At 43.9% G+C, this 24,258-nt stretch overlaps 1 long non-coding RNA gene across 1 annotated transcript in view; it reads right to left on the reverse strand.

Moving 5' to 3' along the window:
• Positions 1 to 5,594: 5,594 nt before the first annotated feature.
• The window catches only part of LOC128643530 (uncharacterized), a 34,470-nt gene continuing 15,806 nt past the window's right edge, over positions 5,595 to 24,258 (reverse strand). The window contains exon 3 of the long non-coding RNA XR_008399833.1: positions 5,595 to 5,678. This is a non-coding gene — a long non-coding RNA (uncharacterized LOC128643530). The remainder of the gene's footprint in view (positions 5,679 to 24,258) is intronic.

Here is a 24,258-nt window from a genome sequence, read left to right on the forward strand (position 1 = left end):
CATACCAAGTCCTGCGTGGCCAAGCAGGTGCTATTAGAATTACTGATGCTCTCTCCTGTTTGATTTTGGCAATCAATCGAGGAAGCAGCGGGAAGGGTGGAAACACATAAGCCATCCTGAAGTTCCAAGGTGCTGTCAAAGCATCTATCAGAACTGCTCCTGGATCCCTGGATCTGGACCCGTAGCGAGGAAGTTTGGCGTTCTGGCGAGACGCCATGAGATCTATCTCTGGTTTGCCCCAACGTCGAAGTATTTGGGCAAAGACCTCCGGATGAAGTTCCCACTCCCCCGGATGAAAAGTCTGGCGACTCAAGAAATCCGCCTCCCAGTTCTCCACTCCCGGGATGTGGATTGCTGACAGGTGGCAAGAGTGAGACTCTGCCCAGCGAATTATCTTTGATACTTCCATCATTGCTAGGGAGCTTCTTGTCCCTCCCTGATGGTTGATGTAAGCTACAGTCGTGATGTTGTCCGACTGAAACCTGATGAACCCCCGAGTTGTTAACTGGGGCCAAGCCAGAAGGGCATTGAGAACTGCTCTCAATTCCAGAATGTTTATTGGTAGGAGACTCTCCTCCTGATTCCATAGTCCCTGAGCCTTCAGAGAATTCCAGACAGCGCCCCAACCTAGTAGGCTGGCGTCTGTTGTTACAATTGTCCAGTCTGGCCTGCTGAATGGCATCCCCCTGGACAGGTGTGGCCGATAAAGCCACCATAGAAGAGAATTTCTGGTCTCTTGATTCAGATTCAGAGTAGGGGACAAATCTGAGTAATCCCCATTCCACTGACTTAGCATGCATAATTGCAGCGGTCTGAGGTGTAGGCGTGCAAAAGGTACTATGTCCATTGCCGCTACCATTAAGCCGATCACCTCCATGCATTGAGCTACTGACGGGTGTTGAATGGAATGAAGGACGCGGCATGCATTTTGAAGTTTTGTTAACCTGTCTTCTGTCAGGTAAATCTTCATTTCTACAGAATCTATAAGAGTCCCCAAGAATGGAACTCTTGTGAGAGGAAAGAGAGAACTCTTCTTTTCGTTCACTTTCCATCCATGCGACCTTAGAAATGCCAGAACTAACTCTGTATGAGACTTGGCAGTTTGAAAGCTTGAAGCTTGTATTAGAATGTCGTCTAGGTACGGAGCTACCGAAATCCCTCGCGGTCTTAGTACCGCTAGAAGGGCACCCAGAACCTTTGTGAAGATTCTTGGAGCCGTAGCCAATCCGAATGGAAGAGCTACGAACTGGTAGTGCCTGTCTAAGAAGGCAAACCTTAGATACCGGTGATGATCTTTGTGGATCGGTATGTGAAGGTAAGCATCCTTTAAATCCACTGTGGTCATGTACTGACCCTCTTGGATCATGGGTAAGATTGTCCGAATAGTTTCCATTTTGAACGATGGAACTCTTAGGAATTTGTTTAGAGTCTTTAAATCTAAGATTTCTCTGGTTTGCCCCCTCTAGTGCCCAGGGATCCTGAACATCTCTTGCCCAGGCCTGGGCGAAGAGAGAGAGTCTGCCCCCTACTAGATCCGGTCCCGGATCGGGGGCTCTCGGTTCATGCTGTCTTTGGGGCAGCAGCAGGTTTCCTGGCCTGCTTGCTTTTGTTCCAGGACTGGTTAGGCTTCCAGCCTTGCCTGTAACGAGCAACAGCTCCTTCCTGTTTTGGTGCAGTGGAGGTTGATGCTGCTCCTGTCTTGAAATTCCGAAAGGGACGAAAATTAGACTGTCTAGCCTTAGCTTTGGCCTTGTCTTGAGGTAGGGCGTGGCCCTTACCTCCCGTAATGTCAGCGATAATTTCTTTCAAACCGGGCCCGAATAAGGACTGCCCCTTGAAAGGTATATTAAGTAATTTGGACTTAGAAGTAACATCAGCTGACCAGGATTTTAGCCACAGTGCCCTGCGTGCCTGTATGGCGAATCCTGAGTTCTTAGCCGTAAGTTTGGTTAAATGTACTACGGCCTCCGAAATGAAAGAATTAGCTAGTTTAAGGACTCTAAGCCTGTCCGTAATGTCGTCTAGCGTAGAGGAACTAAGGTTCTCTTCAAGCGACTCGATCCAAAATGCTGCCGCAGCCGTAATCGGCGCGATACATGCAAGGGGTTGTAATATAAAACCTTGTTGAACAAACATTTTCTTAAGGTAACCCTCTAATTTTTTATCCATTGGATCTGAGAAAGCACAGCTATCCTCCACCGGGATAGTGGTACGCTTAGCTAAAGTAGAAACTGCTCCCTCCACCTTGGGGACCGTTTGCCATAAGTCCCGAGTGGTGGCGTCTATTGGAAACATCTTTCTAAATATTGGAGGGGGTGAGAACGGCACACCGGGTCTATCCCACTCCTTAGTAACAATTTCAGTTAGTCTCTTAGGTATAGGAAAAACGTCAGTACTCGCCGGTACCGCAAAGTATTTATCCAACCTACACAGTTTCTCTGGTATTGCAACGGTGTTACAATCGTTGAGAGCTGCTAAGACCTCCCCTAGTAGTACACGGAGGTTCTCCAATTTAAATTTAAAATTTGAAATATCTGAGTCCAATCTGTTTGGATCAGAACCGTCACCCACAGAATGAAGCTCTCCGTCCTCATGCTCTGCGAGCTGTGACGCAGTATCAGACATGGCCCTAGCATTGTCAGCGCACTCTGTTCTCACCCCAGAGTGATCACGCTTGCCTCTTAGTTCTGGTAATTTAGACAAAACTTCAGTCATAACAGTAGCCATATCTTGTAATCGTTGGGTGCAAGAGAATGACTGGGACTGACGTAGAGGGGAGGAGCTATATGCAGCTCTGCTGGGTGAATCCTCTTGCATTTCCTGTTGGGGAGGAGTTATATCCCAGAAGTAATGATGACCCGTGGACTGATCACACATAACAGAAGAAATTAGGTTTATTTTTGGCCTTGAAAGACCTATCCTGAGGAAGGGCGTGGCCCTTGCCCCCAGTGATATCAGAGATAATCTCTTTCAAGTCAGGGCCAAACAGCGTTTTCCCCTTGAAAGGAATGTTAAGCAATTTGTTCTTGGAAGACGCATCAGCTGACCAAGATTTTAACCAAAGCGCTCTGCGCGCCACAATAGCAAAACCAGAATTTTTCGCCGCTAACCTAGCCAATTGCAAAGTGGCGTCTAGGGTGAAAGAATTAGCCAATTTGAGAGCATGAATTCTGTCCATAATCTCTTCATAAGAAGAAGAATTATTATTGAGCGCCTTTTCTAGCTCATCGAACCAGAAACACGCGGCTGTAGTGACAGGAACAATGCATGAAATTGGTTGTAGAAGGTAACCTTGCTGAACAAACATCTTTTTAAGCAAACCTTCTAATTTTTTATCCATAGGATCTTTGAAAGCACAACTATCTTCTATGGGTATAGTGGTGCGTTTGTTTAGAGTAGAAACCGCCCCCTCGACCTTGGGGACTGTCTGCCATAAGTCCTTTCTGGGGTCGACCATAGGAAACAATTTTTTAAATATGGGGGGAGGGACGAAAGGTATACCGGGCCTTTCCCATTCTTTATTTACAATGTCCGCCACCCGCTTGGGTATAGGAAAAGCTTCGGGGGGCCCCGGGACCTCTAGGAACTTGTCCATTTTACATAGTTTCTCTGGAATGACCAAATTCTCACAATCATCCAGAGTGGATAACACCTCCTTAAGCAGAGCGCGGAGATGTTCCAATTTAAATTTAAATGTAATCACATCAGGTTCAGCTTGTTGAGAAATTTTCCCTGAATCTGAAATTTCTCCCTCAGACAAAACCTCCCTGGCCCCCTCAGACTGGTGTAGGGGCCCTTCAGAACCAATATCATCAGCGTCCTCATGCTCTTCAGTATTTTCTAAAACAGAGCAGTCGCGCTTTCGCTGATAAGTGGGCATTTTGGCTAAAATGTTTTTGATAGAATTATCCATTACAGCCGTTAATTGTTGCATAGTAAGGAGTATTGGCGCGCTAGATGTACTAGGGGCCTCCTGAGTGGGCAAGACTGGTGTAGACGAAGGAGGGGATGATGCAGTACCATGCTTACTCCCCTCACTTGAGGAATCATCTTGGGCATCATTTTCTCTAAATTTTGTGTCACATAAATCACATCTATTTAAATGAGAAGGAACCTTGGCTTCCCCACATTCAGAACACAGTCTATCTGGTAGTTCAGACATGTTAAACAGGCATAAACTTGATAACAAAGTACAAAAAACGTTTTAAAATAAAACCGTTACTGTCACTTTAAATTTTAAACTGAACACACTTTATTACTGCAATTGCGAAAAAGTATGAAGGAATAGTTCAAAATTCACCAAAATTTCACCACAGTGTCTTAAAGCCTTAAAAGTATTGCACACCAAATTTGGAAGCTTTAACCCTTAAAATAACGGAACCGGAGCCGTTTTTATATTTAACCCCTTTACAGTCCCTGGTATCTGCTTTGCTGAGACCCAACCAACAACCAAGCCCAAAGGGGAATACGATACCAAATGACGCCTTCAGAAAGTCTTTTCTATGTATCAGAGCTCCTCACACATGCATCTGCATGTCATGCTTCTCAAAAACAAGTGCGCAATACAGGCGCGAAAATGAGACTCTGCCTATGATTAGGGAAAGCCCCTAGAGAATAAGGTGTCCAATACAGTGCCTGCCGGTTATTTTACATAATTCCCAAGATTAAAATAATTCCTCAAGGCTATGGAGTATAAAATATGTTTATATATAAATCGATTTAGCCCAGAAAATGTCTACAGTCTTAAAAAGCCCTTGTGAAGCCCTTTTTTTCTTTCTGTAATAAAAATGGCTTACCGGATCCCATAGGGAAAATGACAGCTTCCAGCATTACATCGTCTTGTTAGAATGTGTCATACCTCAAGCAGCAAAAGTCTGCTCACTGTTCCCCCAACTGAAGTTAATTCCTCTCAACAGTCCTGTGTGGAAACAGCCATCGATTTTAGTAACGGTTGCTAAAATCATTTTCCTCTTACAAACAGAAATCTTCATCTCTTTTCTGTTTCAGAGTAAATAGTACATACCAGCACTATTTTAAAATAACAAACTCTTGATTGAATAATAAAAACTACAGTTAAACACTAAAAAACTCTAAGCCATCTCCGTGGAGATGTTGCCTGTACAACGGCAAAGAGAATGACTGGGGAAGGCGGAGCCTAGGAGGGATCATGTGACCAGCTTTGCTGGGCTCTTTGCCATTTCCTGTTGGGGAAGAGAATATCCCACAAGTAAGGATGACGCCGTGGACCGGACACACCTATGTTGGAGAAATTAGTATTTAAATTGTCAGTATTAGTAAGCTTCCTACAAAGTCTTCTGCAGCTGGTGCTCCCCAGCCATGAATTTGAGGTACCATTTTACAGTTTTTAACCCCTTATAGACAGACTTATCATATACATCCGTCCTAAAGATTCGCCAACAGCAGAGAAATTTTGCTATAACTGCATGCCTCACTTGGGAGGCATTAAGACATAGCGGGGAACTGCTGTTCGTTATGGTGTTAAGATTATTGACACTAAGGATTTTTATTGGTTGTCCCTTTACCTAAAGTAATACATTTTTCAGTTTCACAAATATATGCACTACCAGCTTACCGTTTATTGTAAACTTGCTGTCCGTATGAATATTAAGTCTTGTGATATTTTGACTCCTGGCCTGTTCCACAGCTGTACAAGCAGCCTAAAAGAATAAATCTGAATTAGGTGTACCAAAGCCATATTAACCAGTTCAATTAAATACACACACGCAGAATAAATTTAAAGGGACAGTCTACAATATATTTTTTTCTGCTTTTACTACCCATTACCCAGCTTTGCACAATCAACATTACTATTAAACACTTTAATAAACTTTTAAATTCTCGACTCTTCTTATCTTATACTTTTTTTTTTATAGCTTTTCACAGCCAGAAAGGGATAATTTGTACGTTACATATAGATATTGTGTTCACTCCCGTCAGCACTAAAAGCAGGATATATCAAAACAATTCTACTAAAAACATAATTTATGCTTACCTGATAAATTTATTTCTCTTGTAGTGTATCCAGTCCACGGATCATCCATTACTTGTGGGATATTCTCCTTCCCAACAGGAAGTTGCAAGAGGATCACCCACAGCAGAGCTGCTATATAGCTCCTCCCCTCACTGCCATATCCAGTCATTCGACCGAAACAAGCCGAGAAAGGAGAAACCATAGGGTGCAGTGGTGACTGTAGTTTAATTAAAATTTTGACCTGCCTGAAAAGGACAGGACGGGCCGTGGACTGGATACACTACAAGAGAAATAAATTTATCAGGTAAGCATAAATTATGTTTTCTCTTGTTAAGTGTAGCAAGTGCACGGATCATCCATTACTTGTGGGATACCAATACCAAAGTACACGGATGATGGGAGGGACAAGGCAGGAACTTAAACAGAAGGAACCACTGCCTGTAGAACCTCTCTCCCAAAAACAGCCTCCGAAGAAGCAAAAGTATCAAATTTGTAAAATTTGTAAAAAGTATGAAGGGAAGACCAAGTTGCAGCCTTGCAAATCTGTTCAACAGAGGCTTCATTTTTAAAGGCCCAGGTGGAAGCCACAGCTCTAGTAGAATGAGATGTAATCCTTTCAGGAGGCTGCTGTCCAGCAGTCTCATAGGCTAAACGGATTATACTCCGAAGCCAAAAAGAAAGAGGTTGCCGAGGCCTTCTGACCTCTCCTCTGTCCAGAGTAAACAACAAACAGGTTAGATGTTTGGCGAAAATCTTTAGTAGCCTGTAAGTAAAACTTCAAGGCACGGACTATGTCTAGATTATGCAAAAGACGTTCCTTCTTTGAAGAAGGATTAGGACATAATGATGGAACAACAATCTCTTGATTGATATTCTTGTTAGAAACCACCTTAGGTAAAAAACATAATTTATGCTTACCAGATAAATTTATTTCTCTTGTAGTGTGTTCAGTCCACGGGTCATCCATTACTTATGGGATATATTCTCCTTCCCAACAGGAAGTTGCAAGAGGATCACCCAAGCAGAGCTGCTATATAGCTCCTCCCCTCACATGTCATATCCAGTCATTCGACCGAAACAAGACAAGAAAGGAGAAACTATAGGGTGCAGTGGTGACTGGAGTTATAATTTAAAATTTAGAACCTGCCTCAAAAAGACAGGGCGGGCCGTGGACTGAACACACTACAAGAGAAATACATTTATCAGGTAAGCATAAATTATGTTTTCTCTTGTTAAGTGTGTTCAGTCCACGGGTCATCCATTACTTATGGGATACCAATACCAAAGCTAAAGTACACGGATGAAGGGAGGGACAAGGCAGGAACATTAAACAGAAGGAACCACTGCCTGTAGAACCTTTCTCCCAAAAACAGCCTCCGAAGAAGCAAAAGTGTCAAATTTGTAAAATTTGGAAAAAGTATGAAGTGAAGACCAAGTTGCAGCCTTGCAAATCTGTTCAACAGAGGCCTCATTTTTAAAGGCCAAAGTGGAAGCCACAGCTCTAGTGGAATGAGCTGTAATTCTTTCAGGAGGCTGCTGTCCAGCAGTCTCATAGGCTAAACGTATTATGCTACGAAGCCAAAAAGAGAGAGGTAGCCGAAGCCTTTTGACCTCTCCTCTGTCCAGAGTAAACGACAAACAGGGAAGAAGTTTGTCGAAAATCTTTAGTTGCCTGTAAGTAGAACTTCAGGGCACGGACCACGTCTAGATTATGCAAAAGACGTTCCTTCTTTGAAGGATTAGGACACAATGATGGAACAACAATCTCTTGATTGATATTCCTGTTAGAAACAACCTTAGGCAAAAACCCAGGTTTAGTACGCAGGACTACCTTGTCTGAATGAAAGATCAGATAAGGAGAATCACAATGTAAGGCAGATAACTCCGAGACTCTTCGAGCCGAGGAAATAGCCATCAAAAACAGAACTTTCCAAGATAAAAGCTTAATATCAATGGAATGAAGGGGTTCAAACGGAACACCCTGAAGAACTTTAAGAATCAAGTTTAAGCTCCACAGAGGAGCAACAGCCTTAAACACAGGCTTAATCCTAGCCAAAGCCTGACAAAAAGCCTGGACGTCTGGATTCCCTGCCAGACGCTTGTGTAAAAGAATAGACAGAGCAGAAATCTGTCCCTTTAGTGAACTAGCGGATAAGCCCTTTTCTAAACCCTCTTGTAGAAAAGACAATATCCTAGGAATCCTAACTTTACTCCATGAGTAACTCTTGGATTCACACCAATAAAAATATTTACGCCATATCTTATGGTAAATTTTTCTGGTAACAGGTTTCCGAGCCTGTATCAATGTATCAATAACCGAATCCGAAAACCCACGCTTTGATAGAATCAAGCGTTCAATCTCCAAGCAGTCAGCCTCAGAGAAATTAGGTTTGGATGGTTGAAAGGACCCTGAATTAGAAGGTCCTGCCTCAGAGGTAGAGACCATGGTGGACAGGACGACATGTCCACTAGGTCTGCATACCAGGTCCTGCGTGGCCACGCAGGCGCTATCAGAATCACTGATGCTCTCTCCTGTTTGCTCCTTGCAATCAGTCGAGCTAGCAACGGAAAAGGTGGAAACACATAAGCTATATTGAAAACCCAAGGGGCTGCAAGTGCATCTACCAGCACCGCTCCTGGGTCCCTGGACCCGTAACGAGGAAGCTTGGCGTTCTGGCGAGATGCCAGAAGATCCAGATCCGGTTTGCCCCAACGACGAATCAGTTGAGCCAATACCTCCGGGTGTAGTTCCCACTCCCCCGGATGAAAAGTCTGGCGACTTAGAAAATCCGCTTCCCAATTCTCCACACCTGGGATGTAGATCGCTGACAGGTGGCAAGAGTGTGACTGCCCAGCGAATTATCTTCGAGACTTCCAACATCGCTAGGGAACTCCTGGTTCCCCCTTGATTGATGTAAGCCACAGTCGTGATGTTGTCCGACTGAAACCTGATGAACCTCAGTGTTGCTAACTGAGGCCAAGTTAGAAGAGCATTGAATATTGCTCTTAATTCTAGAATGTTGATTGGTAGGAGTTTCTCCTCCTGAGTCCACGATCCCTGAGCCTTCAGGGAGTTCGACTGCTCCCCAGCCTAGAAGGCTGGCATCTGTTGTTACAATCGTCCAATCTGGTCTGCAAAAGGTCATTCCTTCGGACAGATGAACCCGTGACAACCACCAGAGAAGAGAATCTCTGGTCTCCTGGTCCAGATTTAGCAAAGGGGACAGATCTGAGTAATCCCCGTTCCACTGACTTAGCATGCATAGTTGCAGCGGTCTGAGATGCAGGCGCGAAAATGGCACTATGTCCATCGCCGCGACCATCAAGCCGATTACTTCCATACACTGAGCTACTGATGGGCTCGGAATGGAGTGAAGGGCACGGCAATCATTGAGAATCTTTGATAACCTGGACTCCGTCAGGTAAATCTTCATCTCTACAGAATCTATAAGAGTCCCTAGAAAAGGAACCCTTGTGAGCGGTAACAGAGAACTCTTTTCCACGTTCACATTCCACCCATGCGACCTCAGAAATGCTAGAACTATCTCTGTATGAGACTTTGCATTTTGAAAACTTGACGCTTGAATCAGAATGTCGTCTAGGTATGGAGCCACGCAGGAGCTATTAGAATCACGAAGCCTTCTCCTGTTTGATCCTGGCTACTAGCCTGGGGAGTAGAGGAAACGGTGGAAAGACATACGCTAGATTGAATGACCAAGGCGCCACTAATGCATCTACCTATGTCGCCTTGGATCCCTTGACCTGGACCCGTAGCGTGGAACCTTGGAGTTCTGACGAGACACCATCAGATCCAGATCTGGAATGCCCCATAGTTGAGTTAACTGGGCAAAGACCTCCGGGTGAAGTTCCCACTCCCCCGGATGGAAAGTCTGACGACTCAAATAATCCACCTCCCAGTTGTCTACTCCTGGGATGTGAATTGCAGATAGATGGCAGGAGTGATCCTCCACCCATTTGATGATCTTGGATACTTCTCTCATCGCCAGGGAACTCTTCGTTCCTCCCTGATGATTAATGTACGCTACAGTCGTCATGTTGTCCGACTGAAATCTTATGAATTTGGCCTTCGCTAGTTGAGGCCAAGCCAGAAGCGTATTGAATATCGCTCTTAGTTCCAAAATGTTTATCGGGAGAAGAGATTCTTCCCGAGACCAAAGACCCTGAGCTTTCAGGGAGTCCCACACCGCGCCCCAGCCTAGGAGACTGGCGTCTGTCGTGACAATGATCCACTCTGGTCTGCGGAAACTCATTCCCTGCGACAGGTGATCCTGAACCAACCACCAGAGAAGAGAGTATCTGGTTTCCTGGTCCATCTGTATCTGGGGAGACAAGTCTGCATAATCCCCATTCCATTGCTTGAGCATGCACAATTGCAGTGGTCTTAGATGAATTCTGGCAAATGGGATAATGTCCATTTCCGCCACCATTAGACCGATTACCTCCATGCACTGAGCCACAGACGGCTGAGCAATGGCATGAAGGACTCGACAAGCTGTTGAGAGTTTTGACTTCTTGAGCTCCGTCAGAAAGATTTTCATTTCTACCAAATCTATTATTGTTCCCAGGAAGGGAACCCTTGTGACCCGGGACAGAGAACTCTTTTCTACGTTCACCTTCCACCCGTGAGACCTTAAAAACATAATTTATGCTTACCTGATAAATTCCTTTCTTCTGTTGTGTGATCAGTCCACGGGTCATCATTACTTCTGGGATATAACTCCTCCCCAACAGGAAATGCAAGAGGATTCACCCAGCAGAGCTGCATATAGCTCCTCCCCTCTACGTCACTCCCAGTCATTCGACCAAGAATCAACGAGAAAGGAGAAACCAAGGGTGAAGTGGTGACTGGAGTATAATTTAAAAAATATCTACCTGCCTTAAAAAACAGGGCGGGCCGTGGACTGATCACACAACAGAAGAAAGGAATTTATCAGGTAAGCATAAATTATGTTTTCTTCTGTTATGTGTGATCAGTCCACGGGTCATCATTACTTCTGGGATACCAATACCAAAGCAAAAGTACACGGATGACTGGAGGGATAGGCAGGCTCATTATACAGAAGGAACCACTGCCTGAAGAACCTTTCTCCCAAAAATAGCCTCCGAAGAAGCAAAAGTGTCAAATTTGTAAAATTTGGAAAAAGTATGAAGCGAAGACCAAGTTGCAGCCTTGCAAATCTGTTCAACAGAGGCCTCATTCTTAAAGGCCCAAGTGGAAGCCACAGCTCTAGTAGAATGAGCTGTAATTCTTTCAGGAGGCTGCTGTCCAGCAGTCTCATAGGCTAAACGAATTATGCTACGAAGCCAGAAGGAGAGAGAGGTAGCCGAAGCCTTATGACCTCTCCTCTGACCAGAGTACACGACAAACAGGGAAGACGTTTGTCGAAAATCCTTAGTTGCCTGCAAGTAGAACTTGAGGGCACGAACTACATCTAGATTGTGTAGAAGACGTTCCTTCTTTGAAGAAGGATTCTGGCACAGAGAAGGAACCACGATCTCTTGATTGATGTTCCTGTTAGTGACTACCTTAGGTAAGAACCCAGGTTTAGTACGCAGAACTACCTTATCTGAATGAAAAATCAAATAAGGAGAATCACAATGTAAAGCTGATAACTCAGAGACTCTCCGAGCCGAAGAAATAGCCATTAAAAATAACACTTTCCAAGATAACAACTTTATATCAATGGAATGAAGGGGTTCAAACGGAACTCCTTGTAGAACGTTAAGAACAAGGTTTAAACTCCATGGCGGAGCAACAGTTTTAAACACAGGCTTGATTCTAGCTAAAGCCTGACAAAAGGCCTGGACGTCTGGATTTTCTGATAGACGCCTGTGCAACAAGATGGACAGAGCTGAGATCTGTCCCTTTAATGAACTAGCCGATAAACCCTTTTCTAAACCTTCTTGTAGAAAGGACAATATCCTAGGAATCCTAACCTTACTCCAGGAGTAACCTTTGGATTCGCACCAGTATAGGTATTTACGCCATATCTTATGGTAAATTCTTCTGGTAACAGGCTTCCTAGCCTGTATCAGGGTATCAATAACCGACTCAGAAAAACCACGTTTTGATAAAATCAAGCGTTCAATTTCCAAGCAGTCAGCTTCAGAGAAGTTAGATTTTGATGTTTGAATGGACCCTGTATCAGAAGGTCCTGTCTTAGAGGTAGAGACCAAGGCGGACAGGATGACATGTCCACTAGATCTGCATACCAAGTCCTGCGTGGCCACGCAGGCGCTATTAGAATCACTGATGCTCTCTCCTGTTTGATTTTGGCAATCAATCGAGGAAGCAGCGGGAAGGGTGGAAACACATAAGCCATCCCGAAGTTCCAAGGTGCTGTCAAAGCATCTATCAGAACCGCTCCCGGATCCCTGGATCTGGACCCGTAGCGAGGAAGTTTGGCGTTCTGGCGAGACGCCATGAGATCTATCTCTGGTTTGCCCCAACGTCGAAGTATTTGGGCAAAGACCTCCGGATGAAGTTCCCACTCCCCCGGATGAAAAGTCTGGCGACTCAAGAAATCCGCCTCCCAGTTCTCCACTCCCGGGATGTGGATTGCTGACAGGTGGCAAGAGTGAGACTCTGCCCAGCGAATTATCTTTGATACTTCCATCATTGCTAGGGAGCTTCTTGTCCCTCCTTGATGGTTGATGTAAGCTACAGTCGTGATGTTGTCCGACTGAAACCTGATGAACCCCCGAGTTCTTAACTGGGGCCAAGCCAGAAGGGCATTGAGAACTGCTCTCAATTCCAGAATGTTTATTGGTAGGAGACTTTCCTCCTGATTCCATTGTCCCTGAGCCTTCAGAGAATTCCAGACAGCGCCCCAACCTAGTAGGCTGGCGTCTGTTGTTACAATTGTCCAGTCCGGCCTGCTGAATGGCATCCCCCTGGACAGATGTGGCTGAGAAAGCCACCATAGAAGAGAGTTTCTGGTCTCTTGATCCAGATTCAGAGTAGGGGACAAGTCTGAGTAATCCCCATTCCACTGACTCAGCATGCACAATTGCAGCGGTCTGAGATGTAGACGTGCAAAGGGTACTATGTCCATTGCTGCTACCATTAAGCCGATCACCTCCATGCATTGAGCTACTGACGGGAGTTGAATGGAATGAAGGACACGGCATGCATTTAGAAGCTTTGTTAATCTGTCTTCTGTCAGATAAATCTTCATTTCTACAGAATCTATCAGAGTCCCCAAGAATGGAACTCTTGTGAGAGGAAAGAGAGAACTCTTCTTTTCGTTCACTTTCCATCCATGCGACCTTAGAAATGCCAGAACTAACTCTGTATGAGACTTGGCAGTTTGAAAGCTTGAAGCTTGTATCAGAATGTCGTCTAGGTACGGAGCTACCGAAATTCCTCGCGGTCTTAGTACCGCCAGAAGGGCACCCAGAACCTTTGTGAAGATTCTTGGAGCCGTAGCCAATCCGAATGGAAGAGCTACAAACTGGTAATGCCTGTCTAAGAAGGCAAACCTTAGATACCGGTAATGATCTTTGTGAATCGGTATGTGAAGGTAAGCATCCTTTAAATCCACTGTAGTCATGTACTGACCCTTTTGGATCATGGGTAAGATTGTCCGAATAGTTTCCATTTTGAACGATGGAACTCTTAGGAATTTGTTTAGGATCTTTAAATCCAAGATTGGCCTGAAAGTTCCCTCCTTTTTTGGGAACCACAAACAGGTTTGAGTAAAACCCTTGTCCTTGTTCCGACCGCGGAACCGGATGGATCACTCCCATTAATAACAGATCTTGTACACAGCGTAGAAACGCTTCTTTCTTTATCTGGTTTGTTGACAACCTTGACAGATGAAATCTCCCTCTTGGGGGAGAGAATTTGAAGTCTAGAAGGTATCCCTGAGATATGATCTCTAACGCCCAGGGATCCTGAACATCTCTTGCCCAAGCCTGGGCGAAGAGAGAGAGTCTGCCCCCCACTAGATCCGGTCCCGGATCGGGGGCCCTCGATTCATGTTGTCTTAGGGGCAGCAGCAGGTTTCCTGGCCTGCTTGCCCTTGTTCCAGGACTGGTTAGGTTTCCAGCCTTGTCTGTAACGAGCAACGGCTCCTTCCTGTTTTGGAGCAGTGGAAGTTGGTGCTGCTCCTGCTTTGAAATTCCGAAAGGGACGAAAATTAGACTGTCTAGCCTTAGCTTTGGCTTTGTCTTGAGGCAGGGCGTGGCCCTTACCTCCTGTAATGTCAGCGATAATTTCTTTCAAACCGGGCCCAAATAAAGTTTGCCCTTTGAAAGGTATATTAAGTAATTTGGACTTAGAAGTTACATCAGCTGACCAGGATTTTAGCCACAGCGCCCTACGTGCCTGAATGGCGAATCCTGAGTTCTTAGCCGTAAGTTTGGTTAAATGTACTACGGCCTCCGAAATGAATGAATTAGCTAGTTTAAGGACTCTAAGCCTGTCCGTAATGTCGTCCAGCGTAGCTGAACTAAGGTTCTCTTCCAGAGACTCCATCCAAAATGCTGCCGCAGCCGTAATCGGCGCGATGCATGCAAGGGGTTGCAATATAAAACCTTGTTGAACAAACATTTTCTTAAGGTAACCCTCTAATTTTTTATCCATTGGATCTGAAAAAGCACAGCTATCCTCCACCGGGATAGTGGTACGCTTAGCTAAAGTAGAAACTGCTCCCTCCACCTTAGGGACCGTTTGCCATAAGTCCCGTGTGGTGGCGTCTATTGGAAACATCTTTCTAAATATTGGAGGGGGTGAGAACGGCACACCGGGTCTATCCCACTCCTTAGTAACAATTTCAGTTAGTCTCTTAGGTATAGGAAAAACGTCAGTACTCGCCGGTACCGCAAAGTATTTATCCAACCTACACAATTTCTCTGGTATTGCAACAGTGTTACAATCATTAAGAGCCGCTAAAACCTCCCCTAGTAATACACGGAGGTTCTCCAATTTAAATTTAAAATTTGAAATATCTGAATCCAATCTGTTTGGATCAGAACCGTCACCCACAGAATGAAGCTCTCCGTCCTCATGCTCTGCAAGCTGTGACGCAGTATCCGACATGGCTCTAGTATTATCAGCGCACTCTGTTCTCACCCCAGAGTGATCACGCTTGCCCCTTAGTTCTGGTAATTTAGCCAAAACTTCAGTCATAACAGTAGCCATATCTTGTAATGTTATCTGTAATGGCCGCCCAGATGTACTAGGCGTCACAATATCACGCACCTCCCGGGCGGGAGATGCAGGTACTGACACGTGAGGCGAGTTAGTCGGCATAACTCTCCCCTCGCTGTTTGGTGAAATTTGTTCAATTTGTACAGATTGGCTTTTATTTAAAGTAGCATCAATACAGTTAGTACATAAATTTCTATTGGGCTCCACCTTGGCATTGGAACAAATGACACAGGTATCTTCCTCTGAATCAGACATGTTTAACACACTAGCAAATAAACTTGCAACTTGGTTACAATCTTATTTAACAAAAACGTACTGTGCCTCAAAGAAGCACTAAACGATTAAATGACAGTTGAAATAATGAACTGAAAAACTGTTATAGCATCAATCCTTGAAAACAACACAACTTTTAGCAAAGGTTTGTTCCCATTAGTAAAGTAACAATAATTAAATTTGAAACGTAAAAATTACAGAGCAACGTTTTTAATCACAGTCAATATATAAGTCTCACAGCTCTGCTGAGAGAATCTACCTCCCTTCAAAGAAGTTTGAAGACCCCTGAGTTCTGTTAGATATGAACCGGATCATGCAGGAAATACAAGAGTAACTGACTGGAAATTTTTGATGCGTAGCAAAGAGCGCCAAAAACGGCCCCTCCCCCTCACACACAGCAGTGAGAGAGAAACGAAACTGTCACAATTAAAACAAGCAGCTGCCAAGTGGAAAAATAATGCCCAAACATTTATTCACTCAGTACCTCAGAAAATGCAAACGATTCTACATTCCAGCAAAAACGTTTAACATAATAAATACCTATTAAAAGGTTTAATGTACTTTTTACAGAGTAATTCCAGTGAAGTACCATCCCCAGAATACTGAAGTGTAGAGTATACATACATGTTATTATAACGGTATGGCAGGATTTTCTCATCAATTCCATTCAGAAAATAAAAACTGCTACATACCTCAATGCAGATTCATCTGCCCGCTGTCCCCTGATCTGAAGCTTTTACCTCCCTCAGATGGCCGAGAAACAGCAATATGATCTTAACTACTCCGGTTAAAATCATAGTAAAAAACTCTGGTAGATTCTTCTTCAAACTCTGCCAGAGAGGCAATAACACGCTCCGGTGCTATTGTAAAATAACAAACTTTTGATTGAAGTTATAAAAACTAAGTATAATCACCATAGTCCTCTCACACATCCTATCTAGTCGTTGGGTGCAAGAGAATGACTGGGAGTGACGTAGAGGGGAGGAGCTATATGCAGCTCTGCTGGGTGAATCCTCTTGCATTTCCTGTTGGGGAGGAGTTATATCCCAGAAGTAATGATGACCCGTGGACTGATCACACATAACAGAAGAAAAGGCTAGAACAATATCCGTATGAGCCTTGGCTCTGGGAAGAGACGACGCCTGTATCAAGATTTCGTTTAGGTAAGGTGCTACTGCAATGCCCCGCGGTCTTAGTACCGTTAGAAGGGACCCTAGAACCTTTGTGAAAATTCTTGGGAGCAGTGGCCAACCCGAAAGGGAGGGCCACAAACTGGTAATGTTTGTCCAGAAAGGAGAATCTTAGGAACTGATGGTGATTTATGTGGATTGGAATATGCAGGTATGCATCCTTTAGGTCCACAGTAGTCATGTATTGACCCTCCTGGATCATAGGCAGAATTGTTCGAATTGTTTCCATCTTGAATGATGGAACTCTGAGAAATTTGTTTAGGATTTTTAAGTTTAGGATTTTTAAGTCCAGAATTGGCCTGAACGTTCCCTCCTTTTTGGGAACTACAAACAGGTTTGGGTAAAAACCCAGTCCTTGTTCTGCTTTTGGAACTGGGTGAATCACTCCCATTTTGAGGTCTTCTACGCAATGTAAGAATGCCTGTCTCTTTGTCTGGTCTGATGACAAGCGAGAATGTGAAACCTTCCCTTTGGGGGAAGGTCCTTGAATTCTAGGAGATACCCCTGAGAGACAATCTCTAAAGCCCAGGGGTCTGGAACATCTCTTGCCCAAGCCTGAGCAAAGAGAGAGTCTGCCCCCCACCAGATCCGGTCCCGGATCGGGGGCTATCCTTTCATGCTGATTTGGTTGGGGCAGCAGGCTTCTTGGCCTGTTTCCCCTTGTTCCAGCCTTGCAATGGTTTACATGCTGGCTTGGGCTGGGAAGTGTTACCCTCTTTTCTAGAGGCTTGAGAGTTAGAAGCTGGTCCGTTCCTGAAGTTGTGAAAGGAACGAAAATTAGACTTATTCTTTGCTTTGAAAGGCCTATCCTGTGGAAGGGCATGGCCCTTTCCCCCAGTGATGTCTGAAATAATCTCTTTCAACTCTGGCCCGAATAGGGTCTTACCCTTGAAAGGAATATTAAGCAATTTTGTTTTGGACGACACATCCGCCGACCAAGATTTTAGCCAAAGCGCTCTGCGCGCCACTATTGCAAAACCTGAATTTTTCGCAGCTAATTTAGCTAATTGAAAAGCGGCATCTAAAATAAAAGAATTAGCCAACTTCAGTGGGACCTCTAAGAATTTGTCCATTTTGCACAATTTCTCTGGAATCACCAAAGGATCACAATCATCAAGAGTAGCTAGCACCTCCTTAAGCAGAGTGCGGAGGTGTTCTAGCTTAAATTTGAATGCAACTATATCAGGCTCTGCCTGCTGAGAAATCTTTCCTGTGTCAGAAATTTCTCCTTCAGACAGGCCCTCCCTCACCGCCAAATCAGATTGATGTGAGGGCATAATAGATAAATTATCCTCAGCGTCTGCTTGCTCATCCTCTGTATTTAAAACTGATTAATCGCGCTTTCTAGGAAAAGCTGGCAGTTTGTATAAAAAAGCTGCTAGTGAATTATCCATTACTGCTACCAATTGCTGCATAGTAACCGCCATTGGTGCGCTAGATGTACTAGGTATCGCTTGCGTAGGCAATGCTGGAGTTGACACAGAAAGAGAGGATGAAGAACTATCCCCACTACCTTCATTTAAAGAATCATCTTGGGCAACATTTTTAAATGTGACAGTACTGTCCTTAATTTGTTTGGACCATATAGCACACTTCGCACAAACATTTAATGGTGGAACCACCTTGGCCTCCATACACACAGAACATAGGCTATCTGAAGGCACAGACATGTTAGACAAACCTAGGCAGCTTTTTAATGCAAGAAAAGTAATTTTATACAAAACCGTTACGGTCTCTTTAAATAATAAAGGAGCACACTTTATTACTGAAACGTCAGAAAAACATCAAAGAAATATCCGATCTTTCTGAAATTTTCACCGTAGTGTCTTAAAGCTTTGAAAGTATTGCACAACAATTTTCAGACCAATTGACCCTTAAATGCCCAAACCGGAGCTGATAACAGCAATTAACCGGTTAATACACTACAGTCCCCTGCCACAGTCTCCACCGCAGCTTTTACCTTCCTTATGGGTTAACCAAAAACGAAATAAACCTCTTATAAGTCCTTTTCTAAGCCTCTTGACCTTCCACGTGAAGCTGCATGAACCTCTGATGAAAAGCAACTGCGCAACTGAGGCGCGAAAATGAGGCCTCCTCCCTCTGCATTCCAGAGTGAAGGGGCCTTTCTGACAAAATTAGGTGTCTAAACGGCTGCCAGGTGCAAATAACATACCCAAAAGTGTTTTTAAGTTTGAAAAAAACACTTCAAAATCACATAAACATGATAAAAAATAAACGACAGCCCACAATAGTGGAAACCAGCATAGAGCCCAAATTATAAGCCTTAATTCTGTTACTGAGTCTAAGAAAATGGCTTACCTATCCCAGAAGGGATAACTGACAGTCTTCTAGCATTACTTGGTTTTGTTAGAAAAGTGACTGATCATACCTGAAGCAGATAAGCCTGCAAACTGTTCCCCCTTGAAAGTTCTCTGGTTTAACAGTCCTGCGTGGGAACAGCAATCGATTTTAGTTACTGGTGCTAAAATCATACTCCTCTTTAACAGAAATCTTCTTCATTTTCTGTTGCAGAGTAAATAGTACAAACCGGCACTATTTTAAAATAACAAACTCTTGATAGAAGAAATAAAAAACTACAACTAACACCACATACTCTTTACCACCCCCGTGGAGATGCTACTTGTACAGAGCGGCAAAGAGAATGACTGGGGGGCGGAGCTAGAGGGGGAGCTATATGGACAGCTCTGTTGTTGTGCTCTCTTTGCCACTTCCTGTAGGGAATGAGAATATCCCACAATTAAGGATGAAGCCGTGGACCGGACAAACCAATGTAGGAGAAATAGGCCCCTCCCACTCATACTACAACAGTGGAAAGCCTCAGGAAACTGTTTCTAGGCAAAAATCAAGCCAGCCATGTGGAAAAAACTAGGCCCCAATAGGTTTTATTACCAAAGCATATATAAAAACGATTAAACATGCCAGCAAACGTTTTATATTGCACATTTATAAGAGTATATATCTCTAATAGTAAGCCTGATACTAGTCGCTATTAAATCACTGTATTTAGGCTTAACTTACTTTAATCCGGTAGCAGCATTTTCTAGCAATTCCATCCCTAGAAAAACTTAAAAAAACTGCACATACCTCATTGCAGGAAAACCTGCACGCCATTCTCCCTCTGAAGTTACCTCACTCCTCAGACATATGTGAGAACAGCAGTGGATCTTAGTTACTTCTGCTAAGATCATAGAAAACGCAGGCAGATTCTTCTTCTAAATGCTGCCTGAGATAAAATAGTACAACTCCGGTACCATTTAAAAATAAACTTTTGATTGAAGACAAAAACTAACTATATTTCACCACTTTCCTCTTACTACCTCCATCTTTGTTGAGAGTTGCAAGAGAATGACTGGGTATGGCAGTTAGGGGAGGAGCTATATAACAGATCTGCTGTGGGTGTCCTCTTGCAACTTCCTGTTGGGAAGGAGAATATCACACAAGTAATGGATGATCCGTGGACTGGATACACCTTACAAGAGAAATCTGCTTCCCAGTTGTCCACTCCTGGGATGTAGATTGCGGACAGATAAGAGTGAGCCTCCGCCACCAAATTATCTTGGATACTTCTGTCATCGCTAAGGAACGCCTTGTTCCTCCCTGATTGATGTAAGTCAGTCGTGATGTTGTCCGACTGAAATCGGATGAATTTGGCCCAAGCCAACGGAGGCCAAGCCTGAAGAGCATTGAATATTGCCCTCAACTAAAGAATATTGATTGAAAGTAGAGACTCCGACCGAGTCCACACACCCTGATCCTTCAGGGAATTCCAGACTGCACCCCATCCTAGTAGACTGGCGTCCGTTGTCACTATCACCCATGAGGGTCTGCGGAAGCACATCCCTTGGAACAGATGATCCTGCGACAACCACCAAGAAGCTTTTCATGGATATAGAGTCTATTAAGAATTCCTAGGAAAGGAATCCTTATCTGTGGAATTAGTGTACTCTTTTCTAGATTCACCTTCCACCCGTGAGTCCTTAGAAAGGATAAGACCATGTCAGTATGAGATTGTCAGATAAGACGCCTGGATCAGAATATCATCCAGATAAGGCCCAACTGCAATGCCCCGTGGCCTGAGAACCGCCAGCAGAGACCCGAGAACGTTTGTGAAGATCCTGGGTGCCGTGGCCAGCCCGAAAGGAAGGGCCACAAACTGAAAATGTTTGTCCAGAAAGGCAAACCTAAGGAACTGGTGATCTCTGTGGATAGGAATATGAAGATATGCATCCTTTGAGTCCACGGTAGTCATATATTGACCCTCCTGAATCAAATCAAGAATTGTCCGAATAGTCTCCATCTTGAAGGATGTAACTCTGAGGAACTTGTTTAGACTCTTGAGATCTAAAATGGGTCAGAACGTTTCCTCATTTTTGGGAACCACAAAAATATTTGAGCAAAATCCCTGCCCCTGTTTTGGAACGGGACAAAATACTCCCATAGTGGAGAGGTCTTTTACACAACGTAAGAACACCTCTCTTTATCTGGTCTACAGACAATTGTGAAAGAAACCTTCCCCTTGGGAAGGAATTTTTGAACTCCAACTGATACCCTTGAGACACGATTTCTAGTGTCCAGGGATCCTGAACGTCTTCTTATCCAAGCCTGGAGAAAGAGAAAGTCTGCCCCCTACTAGATCCGGTGTCGGTTCGGGGGCCGCCCCTTCATGCTGACTTGGGAGCAGCAGAGGGCTTCTTGGGTTGTTTACCCTTGTTCCAAGCCTGGTTGGGTCTCCAGGTGGACTTGGCTTGTGAATAATTCCCTTCCTGCTTAGTGGCAGAGGGAAGGGTGACTCCTTTGAAATTGCAAAAGGAACGAAAATTACTCTGTCTTCCCCTTTGTTTAGATGTCTTATCCTGAGGGAGGAGGTGACCCTTACCTGCCGTAATGTCAGAAATGATTTCTTTCAAGTCAGGCCCGAATAGGGTCTTTCCCTTGAAAGGAATAGCCAAAAGCTTGGATTTAGAGGACACATCCGCAGACCAAGATTTCAACCATAGGGCTCTCCGTGCTAAGATGGAAAATCCCAAACTCTTAGCCGCCAATTTAGTGATCTGAAAGGCAGCAGATTTAGTGATCTGAAAGGCAGCATCCGTAATAAAAGAAGTAGCCAGCTTAAGGGCCCTAATTCTATCTTGTATATCCTCTAAAGAAGTCTCCGTCCTAAAAGACTCTTCTAGAGCTTCAAACCAAAAAGCAGCCGTGACTGTTACAATGCAGTGGTTGCAATAAAAACCCTTGATTAACATAGTTTCTTGAGAAGACCCTCCAACTTCTTATCCATGTGGTCTTTGAAAGCACAATTGTCCACGATAGAAATAGTCGTATGCGTCGCCAGAGTAGAGATAGCTCCCTCCACCTTAGGGACCGTCTGCCAAGAGTCCTGAACGGAGTCAGCTATAGGGTACATTAGGGGAAGGAGAGATGATGACCCGTGTAATGATGACCCGTGGACTGACTACACTTAACAGGAGAAAACATAATTTATGCTTACCTGATAAATTCCTTTCTCCTGTAGTGTACTCAGTCCACGGCCCGCCCTGTTTTTTAAGGCAGGTCAAAAAATTTTAATTATACTCCAGTCACCACTGCACCCTATAGTTTCTCCTTTCTCGTTTGGTTCTCGGTCGAATGACTGGGTGTGACGTAGAGGGGAGGAGCTATATAGCAGCTCTGCTTGGGTGATCCTCTTGCACTTCCTGTTGGGGAGGAGTTAATATCCCATAAGTAATGATGACCCGTCGACTGACTACACTACAGGAGAGAGGAATTTATCAGGTAAGCATAAATTATGTTATTATTTTCTAAAGGAATGGAATTGACTTTGAAAATACTGCTAATACCGATATAATGTAAGTACAGCCTTAAATGCAGTAGTAGCAACTGGTATCAGGCTGACATGTATATATGTTTACACTTAAGTATTTCTGGGGAATGGCACTTCACTGGGAAAATACTGTATGCATATAACTTTTTGCCTAACTTGCAGTGTGAGCGACTAGCAGCAGGCTTTTTAATGACATTTCATATATTAGATTTTAAACGTTTACTGGCATGTTAAATCGTTTAATTATCTGAGGTACTTGGTGAAAATTGTTTTGGGCTTTATTTTCCACATGGCTGTCGTTTGTTTTAAATTAAAACAGTTTACTGAGCTTCCCTCACTGTTGTAGTGTGAGTGGGAGGGGCCTATTTTGGCGCTTTTACTACGCATTAGAAATTCAGTCACAGTCTGTCTTTTTCTCCCTGCATGATCCAGGACGTCTCCACAGAGCTCAGGGGTCTTCAAAACTAGTTTTGAGGGAGGTAATCACTCACAGCAGACCTGTGAGACTGTGCTTGACTTATATTGTCAATTGTTATACGTTTTTTTCTGATATTAAGGGTTAATCATCCATTGCTAATGTGTGCAATCCTTTGCTAAATTTGGTTTATATAACTAATCCGGTTCATTTTTATTCAACTGTGTCAGTTTTTTTTGTGTGCTTCTTAAAGGCACAGTAACGTTTTTACATATTGCTTGTAAATTTAGTTGAAAAGTATTTCCAAGCTTGCTAGTCTAATTGCTAGTTTGTTTAAACATGTCTGACACAGAGGAATCTCTTTGTGCAATATGTTCAAAAGCCAAGGTGGAGCTCAATAGAAATTTGTGTACTAATTGCATTGATGCTACTTTAAATAAAAGTCAATCTGTACATGTTAAGCAACATTCACCAGACAACGAGGGGGAAGTTATGCCGACTAACTTGCCTCACGTGTCAGTACCTGCATCTCCCGCTCAGGAGGTGCGTGATATTGTAACGCCAAGTACATCAGGGCGGCCATTACAAATCACTTTACAAGACATGGCTAATGTTATGACTGAAGTTTTGTCTAAATTGCCAGAACTTAGAGGTAAACGAGATCACTCTGGGATGAGAACAGAGTATACTGATAATGCTAGGGCCATGTCTGATACTGCGTCACAATTTGCAGAGCATGAGGACGGAGAGCTTCATTCTGCGGGTGACGGATCTGATCCAAATAAATTGGATTCAGACATTTCAAATTTTAAGTTTAAGCTGGAAAACCTCCGTGTATTGCTAGGGGAGGTGTTAGCGGCTCTGAATGATTGTAACACAGTTGCAATCCCAGAGAAAATGTGTAGGTTGGATAAATATTTTGCGGTACCGACGAGTACTGACGTTTTTCCTATACCTAAGAGACTTACTGAAATTATTACTAAGGAGTGGGACAGACCCGGTGTGCCTTTCTCACTCCCTCCTATATTCAGAAAAATGTTTCCAATAGACGCCACCACTCGGGACTTATGGCAAACGGTCCCTAAGGTGGAGGGAGCAGTTTCTACTTTAGCTAAGCGTACCACTATCCCGGTGGAGGATAGCTGTGCCTTTTCAGATCCAATGGATAAAAAATTAGAGGGTTACCTTAAGAAAATGTTTGTTCAACAAGGTTTTATATTACAACCCCTTGCATGCATTGCGCCTGTCACGGCTGCGGCAGCATTTTGGTTTGAGTCTCTGGAAGAGACCCTTGACTCAGCGACATTAGATGAGATTTCACTTAAGCTTAAAACCCTTAAGCTAGATAATTCATTTATTTCTGATGCC

This window comes from Bombina bombina, unplaced genomic scaffold, assembly GCF_027579735.1.
Source record: "Bombina bombina isolate aBomBom1 unplaced genomic scaffold, aBomBom1.pri scaffold_961, whole genome shotgun sequence".
NCBI lineage: Eukaryota > Metazoa > Chordata > Amphibia > Anura > Bombinatoridae > Bombina > Bombina bombina.